We start from the raw sequence: 11,718 nt of genomic DNA, 5'->3' as shown, positions 1-11,718 counted from the left end.
GAGACTCTACCTTCCCTCTATGTGTATATACTGAGGAAAATCTACCTCCCCTCTATGTATATACTGAGGAGAATTTACCTCCGCTCTATGTGTATATACTGAGGAGAATTTACCTCCGCTCTATGTGTATATACTGAGGAGAATCTACCTCACCTCTATTTATATATACTGAGGACAATCTACCTCACTACTATGTGTATATACTGAGGAGAATCTATCTCACCTCTATGTGTATATACTGAGGAGAATCTACCTCACCTCTATGTGTATATACAGAGGAAAATCTAGCTCACCTTTAGGCTTATATACTGGGGAGAATCAACCTCACCTCTATGTGTATATACTGATGAAACCTACCCCACCACTATGTGTATATACTGAGGAGAATCTAGCTCACTTCTATGTTTGTATATACTGAGGAGAATCAACCTCACCTCTATGTGTGTATATACTGAGGAGAATCTACCTCACCTCTATGCGTGTATATATTAAGGAGAATCTACCTCATCACTATGTGTATATACTGAGGAGAATCTACCTCCCCTCTGTGTGTATATACTGAGGAGTATTTACCTCCCCTCCATGTGTATATACTGAGGAGAATCTACCTCCCCCCATGTGTATATACTGAGGAGAATCTACCTCACCTCTATGTGTATATACTGAGCAGAATCTTCCTCCCTACTGTCTGTATATACTGAAGAGATTCCACCTCACCCTACATGTGTATATACTGAGGAGATTCTACCTCTTCTCTATGTGTATATACTGAGAAGAATCTACCTCACCTCTACGTGTATATACTGAGGAGAATCTACCTCCCCTCTTTGTGTATATACTGAGGAGAATTTACCTCCCTTCTATGTGTATATACTGAAAAGAATCTATCTCCCCTCTATGTGTATATACTGAGGAGAATTTACCTCCCCTCTATGTGTATATACTGAGGAGAATCTAACTCAGCACTCTGTATATATACTGAGGAGAATCTACCACCCCTCTATGTGTATATAGTGAAGGGAATGTACCTCACCTCTATGTGTATATACTGAGGAGAATCTACCTCACCTCTATGTGTATATACTGAAGAGAATCTACCTCACCTCTATGTGTATATACTGAAGAGAATCTACCTCCCCTCTATGTGTATATACTGAAAAGAAACTACCTCCCCTCTATGTGTATATACTGAGGAGAATCTACCTCCCCTCTATGTGTATATACTGAGGAGAATCTACCTCACCTCTATGTGTATATAGTGAAGGGAATGTACCTCACCTCTATGTGTATATACTGAGGAGAATCTACCTCACCTCTATGTGTATATACTGAAGAGAATCTACCTCACCTCTATGTGTATATACTGAAAAGAAACTACCTCCCCTCTATGTGTATATACTGAGGAGAATCTACCTCCCCTCTATGTGTATATACTGAGGAGAATCTACCTCAACTCTATGTGTATATACTGAGGAGAATCTACCTCACCTCTATGTGTATATACAGAGGAAAATCTATCTCACCTCTATGTGTATATACTGAGGAGAATCAACCTCACCTCTGTGTGTATATACTGAGGAGAATTTACCTCCCCTCTATGTGTATATACTGAGGAGAATCTACCTCAGCACTCTGTATATATACTGAGGAGAATCTACCTCACCTCTATGTTTATATGCTGAAGAGAATCTACCTCACCTCTATGTGTATATACTGAGGAGACTCTACCTCCCCTCTATGTGTATATACTGATGAGAACCTACCCCACCACTATGTGTATATACTGAGGAGAATCTACCTCACTTCTATGTGTGTATATACTGAGGAGAATCTACCTCACCTCTATGTGCATATACTGAGGAGAATCAACCTCACCTCTTTGTGTATACCCTGAGGAGAATCTACCTCACCTGTATGTGTATATACTGTGGAGAATCTACCTCACCTCTATGTATATACTGAGGAGAATCCTCCTCACCTCTGTGTGTAAATACTGAGGAGAATCTACCTCACCTCTATGTATATACTGAGGAGAATCCACCTCACCTCTGTGTGTATATTCTGAGGACAATCTACCTCCCCTCTATGTGTATATACTAAGGGGAATCTACGCCCCCCCATGTTTATATACTTAGGAGAATCTACCTCCCCTCTATGTGTATATACTGAGGAGAATTTACCTCCCTTCTATGTATATATACTTAGGAGAATCTACCTCACCTCTATGTGTATATAGTGAGAGAACGTACCTCACCTCTATCTGTATATACTGAAGAGAATCTACCTCACCTGTTTGTGTATATACTGAAGAGAATCTACCTCACCTCTGTGTGTATATACTGAGGAGAATCTACCTCTCCTCTATGTGTATATCCTGAGGAGACTCTACCTCCCCTCTATGTGTATATACTGAGGAAAATCTACCTCCCCTCTATGTATATACTGAGGAGAATTTACCTCCCCTCTATGTGTATATACTGAGGAGAATCTACCTCACCTGTATGTGTATATACTGAGGAGAATCTACCTCACCTCTATGTATATACTGAGGAGAATCCTCCTCACCTCTGTGTGTAAATACTGAGGAGAATCTACCTCACCTCTGTATGTATACACTGAGGAGAATCTACCTCACCTCTATGTGTATATACTGAGGAGAATCTACCTCACCTCTATGTATATACTGAGGAGAATCCACCTCACCTCTGTGTGTATATTCTGAGGACAATCTACCTTACCTCTATGTGAATATACTGAGGAGAATTTACCTCCCCTCCATGTGTGTATATACTGATGAGAATCTACGTCCCCCATGTTTATATACTTAGGAGAATCTACCTCACCTCTATGTGTATATACTGAGGAGAATCCACCTCACCTCTGTGTATATACTGAGGAGAATCTACCTCTCCTCTAGGTGCATATACTGAAAAGAATCTACCTCTCCTCTATGTGTATATACTGAGGAGAATTTACCTGCCCTCTATGTGTATATACTAAGGAGAATCTACCTCACCTCTATGTGTATATACTGAGGAGAATCTACCTCACCTCTAGGTGCATATACTGAAAAGAATCTACCTCCCCTCTATGTGTATATACTGAGGAGAATTTTCCTGCCCTCTATGTGTATATACTGAGGAGAATCTACCTCAGCACTCTGTATATATACTGAGGAGAATCTACCTCACCTCTCTGTGTATATACTGAAGAGAATCTACCTCACCTCTTTGTGTATGTGCAGAACAGAATCTACCTCACCTCTATGTGTATATACTGAGGAGAATCTACCTCACCTCTATGTGTATATACTGAGGAGAATCTACCTCTCCTCTATGTGTATATACTGAGGAGACTCTACCTTCCCTCTATGTGTATATACTGAGGAAAATCTACCTCCCCTCTATGTATATACTGAGGAGAATTTACCTCCGCTCTATGTGTATATACTGAGGAGAATTTACCTCCGCTCTATGTGTATATACTGAGGAGAATCTACCTCACCTCTATTTATATATACTGAGGACAATCTACCTCACTACTATGTGTATATACTGAGGAGAATCTATCTCACCTCTATGTGTATATACTGAGGAGAATCTACCTCACCTCTATGTGTTTATACTGAGGAGAATCTACGTCACCTCTGTGTGTATATACTGAGGAGAATCTACCTCTCCTCTATGTGTATATACTGAGGAGACTCTACCTTCCCTCTATGTGTATATACTGAGGAAAATCTACCTCCCCTCTATGTATATACTGAGGAGAATTTAACTCCCCTCTATGTGTATATACTGAGGAGAATCTACCTCACCTCTATGTATATATACTGAGGAGAATCTACCTCAACTCTATGTGTATATACTGAGGAGAATCTACCTCACCTCTATGTATATATACTGAGGAGAATCTACCTCTCTCTACGTGTATATGCTGAGGAGAATCTACCTCACCTCTATGTGTATATGCTGAGGAAAATCTACCTCCCCTCTATGTATATGCTGAGGAGAATCTACCTCCGCTCTATGTGTATATACTGAGGAGAATCTATCTTACCTCTATGTGTATATACTGAGGAGAATATACCTCACCTCTATGTGTATATACTGAAGAGAATCTACCTCCCCTTTATGTGTATATACTGAGGAGAATCTACCTCACCTGTTTGTGTATATACAGAGGAAAATCTACCTCCCCTCTATGTATATGCTGAGGAGAATCTACCTCCCCTCTATGTGTATATACTGAGGAGAATCTACCTCACTGCTATGTGTATATACTGAGGAGAATCTACCTCCCCTCTATGTATATACTGAGGAGAATCTACCTGCCCTCTATGTGTATATACTGAGGAGAATCTACTTCCCCTCTATGTTTATACTGAGGAGAATCTACCTCACCTCTATGTGTATATTTCTGAGGAGAATCTACCTCACTTCTATGTGTATATACTGATGAAACCTACCCCACCATTATGTGTATATACTGAGGAGAATCTACCTCACCACTATGTGTATATACTGAGGAGAATCTACCTCCCCTCTATGTATATACTGAGGAGAATCTACCTGCCCTCTATGTGTATATACTGAGGAGAATCTACTTCCCCTCTTTGTTTATACTGAGGAGAATCTACCTCACCTCTATGTGTATATTTCTGAGGAGAATCTACCTCACTTCTATGTGTTTATGCTGAGGAGAATCTACCTCACCTCTATGTGTATATACTGAGGTGACTCTACCTCACCTCTATGTGTATATACTGAGGAGAATCTACCTCACCTCTATGTGTATATACTGAGGAGAATCTACCTCCCCTCTATGTGTATATACTGAGGAGAATTTTCCTCCCCTCTATGTGTATATACTGAGGAGAATCTACCTCATCTCTATGTGTATATACTGAGGAGAATCTACCTCACCTCTATGTGTATATACTGAAGAGAATCTACCTCACCTCTATGTGTATATACTGAAGAGAATCTACCTCACCTCTATGTGTATATACTGAAGAGAATCTACCTCACCTCTATGTATATATACTGAGGAGAGTCTACCCCTCTCTATGTGTATATACGGAGGAGACTCTACCTCCCCTCTATGTGTATATACTTAGGAAAATCTACCTCCCCTCTTTGTATATACTGAGGAGACTCTACCTCCCCTCTATTGGTATAATCTTAGGAAAATATACCTCCCCTCTATGTATATACTGAGGAGAATTTAACTCCCCTCTATGTGTATATACTGAGGAGAATCTACCTCACCTCTATGTATATATACTGAGGAGAATCTACCTCACCTCTATGTGTATATACTGAGGAGAATCTACCTCTCTCTACGTGTATATGCTGAGGAGAATCTACCTCACCTCTATGTGTATATACTGAGGAAAATCTACCTCCCCTCTATGTATATGCTGAGGAGAATCTACCTCCGCTCTATGTGTATATACTGAGGAGAATCTATCTTACCTCTATGTGTATATACTGAGGAGAATCTACCTCACCTCTATGTGTATATACTGAAGAGAATCTACCTCCCCTCTATGTGTATATACTGAGGAGAATCTACCTCACCTCTATGTGTATATGCAGAGGAAAATCTACCTCCCCTCTATGTATATGCTGAGGAGAATCTACCTTCCCTCTATGTGTATATACTGAGGAGAATCTACCTCACTGCTATGTGTATATACTGAGGAGAATCAACCTCACCTCTATGTGTATATACTGATGAAACCTACCCCACCATTATGTGTATATACTGAGGAGAATCTACCTCACCACTATGTGTATATACTGAGGAGAATCTACCTCCCCTCTATGTATATACTGAGGAGAATCTACCTGCCCTCTATGTGTATATACTGAGGAGAATCTACTTCCCTTCTATGTTTATACTGAGGAGAATCTACCTCACCTCTATGTGTATATTTCTGAGGAGAATCTACCTCACTTCTATGTGTATATGCTGAGGAGAATCTACCTCACCTCTATGTGTATATACTGAGGTGACTCTACCTCACCTCTATGTGTATACTGAGGAGAATCTACCTCCCTTCTTTGTGTATATACTGAGGAGAATCCACCTCACCTCTATGTGTATATACTGAGGTGAATCTACCTCCCCTCTATGTATATACTGAGGAGAATCTACCTGCCCTCTATGTGTATATACTGAGGAGAATATATCTCACCTCTCTGTGTATATACTGAGGAGAATCTACTTCCCCTCTATGTATATACTGAGGAGAATCTACCTCACCTCTATGTGTATATACTGAGGAGAATCTACCTCCCCTCTATGTGTACATACTGAGGATAATCTACCTTCCTTCTCTGTGTATATACTGAGGAGAATCTACCTGCCCTCTATGTGTATATACTGAGGAGAATCTGCCTCCCCTCTATGTGTATATACTGAGGAGAATCTACCTCCCCTCTATGTGTATATACTGAGGAGAATCTACCTCCCCTCTCTGTGTATATACTGAGGAGAATCTACTTCACCTCTATGTGTATATACTGAGGAGAATTTACCTTACCTCTATGTGTATATACTGAGGAGAATCTACCGCACATCTCTGTGTATATACTGAGGAGAATCTACCTTCCCACTATTTGTATACACTGAGGAGAATCTACCTCACCTCTTTTTGTATATACTGAGGAGAATCCACCTCACCTCTATGTGTATATACTGAGGAGAATCTACCTTACCTCTATGTGTATATACTGAGAAGAATCTACCTCCCTACTATTTGTATATACTGAAGAGAATCTACCTCACCTCTATGTGTATATACTGAGGACAATATAACTCACCTCTATGTGTTCATACTGAGGAGAATCTACCTCACCTCTTTGTATATATACTAAGGAGAATCTACTTTACCTCTATGTGTATATACTGAGGAGAATCTACCTCACCTCTATGTGTATATACTGAGGAGAATCTACCTCACCTCTATGTGTATATACTGAGGAGAATCTACCTCACCTCCATGTGTGTATATACTGAGGAGAATCTACCTCACCTCTGTGTGTATATACTGAGAGGAATCTACCTCACCTCTATGTGTATATACTGAGGAGAATCTACCTCACCTCTATGTGTATATACTAAGGAGAATCTACCTCATCTCTATGAGTATATACTGAGGAGAATCTACCTTACCTCTCTGTGTATATACTGAGGAGAATCTAACTCACATCTATGTGTATATACTGAGGAGAATCTACTTCACCTCTATGTGTATATACTGAGGAGAATGTACCTCCCCTCTGTGTGTATATACTGAGGAGAATCTACCTCACCTCTGTGTGTATATACTGAGGAGAATCTACCTCACCTCTATGTGTATATACTGAGGAGAATCTACCTCACCTCTATGTGTATATACTGAGGAGAATCTACCTCACCTCTATGTGTATATACTGAGGAGTATCTACCTCCCCTCTATGTCTATACTGAGGAGAATCTACCTCACCTCTATGTGTATATACTGAGGAGAATCTTCCTCCCCTCTATGTGTATATACTGAGGAGAATCTGCCTCCCCTCGATGTGTATATACTGAGGAGAATCCACCTCACATCTATGTGTATATACTGGGGAGAATCTACCTCACCTCTATGTGTATATACTGAGGAGAATCTACCTCACCTCTATGTGTATATACTGAGGAGAATCTACCTCACCTCTATGTGTATATACTGAGGAGAATTTACCTCACCTCTATGTGTATATACTGAGGAGTATCTACCTCACCTCTATGTCTATACTGAAGAGAATCTACCTCACCTCTATGTCTATATACTAAGGAGAATCTACCTCACCTCTATGAGTATATACTGAGGAGAATCTACCTTACCTCTGTGTGTATATACTGAGGAGAATCTACCTCCCCTCTGTGTGTATATACTGAGGAGAATCTACCTCACCCCTGTGTGTATATACTGAGGAGAATCTACCTCCCCTCTATGTGTATATACTGAGGAGAATCTACCTCACATCTATGTGTATATACTGAGAAGAATCTACCTTACCTCTATGTGTATATACTGAGGAGAATCTACCTCCCCTCTGTGTGTATATACTGAGGAGAATCTAACTCACATCTATGTGTATATACTGAGAAGAATCTACCTTACCTCTATGTGTATATACTGAGGAGAATCTACCTCACCTCTATGTGTATATACTGAGGAGAATCTACCTCCCCTCTGTGTGTATATACTGAGGAGAATCTACCTCACCTCTATGTGTATATACTGAGGAGAATCTACCTCCCCTCTATGTGTATATACTGAGGAGAATCTACCTCCCCTCTATGTGTATATACTGAGGAGAATCTGCCTCCCCTCGATGTGTATATACTGAGGAGAATCCACCTCACCTCTATGTGTATATACTGGGGAGAATCTACCTCACCTCTATGTGTATATACTGAGGAGAACCTACCTCACCTCTATGTGTATATACTGAGGAGAATCTACCTCACCTCTATGTGTATATACTGAGGAGAATCTACCTCACCTCTATGTATATACTGAGGAGAATCTACCTCCCCTCTATGTGTATATAATGGGGAGAATCTAGCCCAAGAGGGTACTAGAGCCTCCATGCCCGCCCATATCACATCTTGTATCCAAGCTAGAGGGGGTACAACAGGGTACTAGAGCCTCCATGCCCATCTGTATCACATCTTGTATCCAAGGTAGAAGCGGTACAACAGGGTAGTAGAACCTGCATTCTCCCCGTATCACATCTTGTATTCAATCTTGAGGTGGTACAACAGGGTACTAGCGCCTCCATGCCAGCCTGTATCACATCTTGTATCGAAGCTAGAGTCGGTACAATAGGGTACTAGATCCTCCATGACCGCCAGTATCACATCTTGTATCCCTGCTAGAGGCAGTACAACAGGGTACTAGAGCCTCCATGCCCCCCGTATCACATCTTGTATCTAAGCTAGAGGTGGTACAACAAGATACTAGAGCCTCCATGCCCCCCGTATCACATCTTGTATCCAAGCTAGAGGAGGTACAACAGGGTACTAGAGCCTCCTTCCCCTCTGTATCACATCTTGTTTCCAAGCTAGAGGCGGTACAACAGGGTACTGGAGCCTCCATGCCCACCAGTATCACATCTTGTATCCCAGCTAGAGGTGGTACAACAGGGTACTAGAGCCTCCATGCCCGCCCGTATCACATCTTGTTTCCAAGCTAGAGGCGGTACAACAGGGTACTGGAGCCTCCATGCCCACCAGTATCACATCTTGTATCCCAGCTAGAGGTGGTACAACAGGGTACTAGAGCCTCTATGCCTGCCCATATCACATCTTGTATCCCAGCTAGAGGCGGTACAACAGGGTACTACAGCCTCCATGTCAACCCGTATCACATCTTGTATCTAAGCTGGGGGTGGTACAACAGGGTACTAGAGCCTCCATGCCTGCCCGTATCACATTTTGTATCCAAGCTGATCCAGTTTGGACTCCGTGGAAGCTGCATGACCAGAAAGCAGAGTACAGAAATATCCCACCTGCTAATCAGAAGCAGTAATGAATGCCCAGCGGGCACGGGTGGCCAATTATAGCCTGCCATACGGCCTCCTCCAATATGCTGTAGTGACGGTTGGAATGTGACTGTTCGCAGCCAGCAGCTGCGCCATTCTGTCCTGGTAGTTTTTGTGAATCGTTTGCTAGACTGATCTACCGGTAAAAGTCCTCTTCTTGGTCGCCATCCACACATGTAGTAATCACTAAGGGCTTGTCCGCTTGCTGGTCGCCCGCACTGCAGTAGGGCTGCTGGCATTGAAGTAGGTAACTGAAGTATACTTACCCTCCGCGGCCACTGATGAGATCGAGCAGTGACTGTAGCCTCTCATTGGCTGCTATGGTCACCTGACTTCCAGTAAGAAGAATTATTAGTTTATTAATAGTAGCATTTTGAGGTAAGTGAACCTCTTCCTCAGCCCTGCTGGTGATACACCTCCCTGACCGTCTCCTCGCACTGAAAGAATCTGTTCTACTATACACCGTCAGTGAGGCGTATCCCCAGCCAGCCTGAGGAAGAGGTTCACTGTGTCGCGTCCAAGCGGACGTGCAATATCCAAAACAAACGAAAAGGCACAGCAGTGCAACGAAAATACTAAACTACGAGAATACCTCTCTCTACAGACCCCTAACCCGGGAAGGGGCCCTGCCTACTCGGCGGGCCGATCGCTCTGATAGGTGCGGACCCACACGCGTGCCTGGGCCAGTGACAATTCCCTAAATGGGAGCCCTAATACCAAAAGAGAGGAACAGTAAAACCAAACAAAGCAGAAATAAAGAACTTAGCTTATACAAGAAGCAGCTTCAACCAGGAGGTGTTCCACAGCAGCTGTCCAGCGGCAACTGAAGCATTGACCAGCATAGGGGTCAGTACTAGCACTGCTTAAATAAGAGCAGAGCTACTCCGCACCAGGTGAGGACTGACATCACTCTTGCAACCACCACATCCCTCAGCTCCAGGAGAGGTAAGGACACAGCCAAACCCTGGTCTGGCCTGCAAGCAAGGCGAAGTCCTCAGCATGGCTGCAACACACTGACCTCGAAACATGTTTACAAGCTGCCTCTATTAATAAACTAATATTTCTTCTCACCGGAAGTCAGGTGACCACGGCAGCCAATGAGAGGCTACAGTCACGGCTCCATCTCATCATTGGCTCCCGGCGGAAAAAATACATATGGCCGCTGTGTTTGTCTGAAGGTTGCGCCAGTCACCCCTCCAAAAAAAGTTGAACTTTGTTTTCTTTATTCTGTCCATGATTCCACGTGTTCCTTCTTGTGGGTTGCACCGTCCTAAGAAGATAAAAGAAGCCGTCTCCATCCTGTCCCTGCTGCCGGTCCTCACTTTGGACTTGTCCACAATGGTTGCCCCACTTCCTCATTACCTGCTTCGCTGGGACATCATCTGTTGCCGCAGTCCCCGGGACCGCAGCAAAGCCCCAGCATCTCTCGAGGTATAGACAATACAGACGGCTTACCTCCACTTCATGTACTTCAGTGGGACCACATGACAGAGGGGGGCGCTCGAACTTAGCTAAGGGACCAGACGCCCTGATTTAGGTATGACAGTCCTGCTCTGGGACCCTGTGTCCCGCGTTCCTCAGGGTCCCAAGAAGGACAGGCATTTATCCTGCTTGTGGTATGCCGGTTACCATGAGCGTGATTACCAGTGGCTTCCTCCACACTGCCTGCTTATTACTGTGAATATAGCTGTCATTCACTGGGCAGAGGGCTTACAGCTTATATATAGAGGACTACTTCCTGTAATCCTCTCTGTCTGGCTGCTATTAATGAAATGGAAGTTTCTCCCAAAGTCCCGCATGTATACAGACAGCAGGCATATGGCTGCAGTCTGCGCGCCTCTCACTGCCTCGTTGCTCTCAGGGCTGTGAAAACAGGGTGACGGATTTGCTTTAACACTTGTCTGCGCAGCTGGAGGTCATGAGATGTCCTTAGGTTGTCAGTAATTATAGCTAGCTCTGCACTATAAACCAAGCGTGCAGGCGCAGCTGGCAGGGGGGGGCATCAGCCCCGGGTCCACTTGGTGGGGCCTGCACAATGTTGTATATAGTTGCAAGCTGTGGTAGAGCAGAGGGCCATAAGATCCTTGTCCTGTAGACTGCAACCTTAACGTGGCCTGCGACCTATAAGACGCAA

This window comes from Eleutherodactylus coqui, chromosome 6, assembly GCF_035609145.1.
Source record: "Eleutherodactylus coqui strain aEleCoq1 chromosome 6, aEleCoq1.hap1, whole genome shotgun sequence".
Lineage (NCBI taxonomy): Eukaryota > Metazoa > Chordata > Amphibia > Anura > Eleutherodactylidae > Eleutherodactylus > Eleutherodactylus coqui.
The sequence above is the reverse complement of the archived record's forward strand: the minus strand, read 5'-3'. Positions refer to the sequence as shown.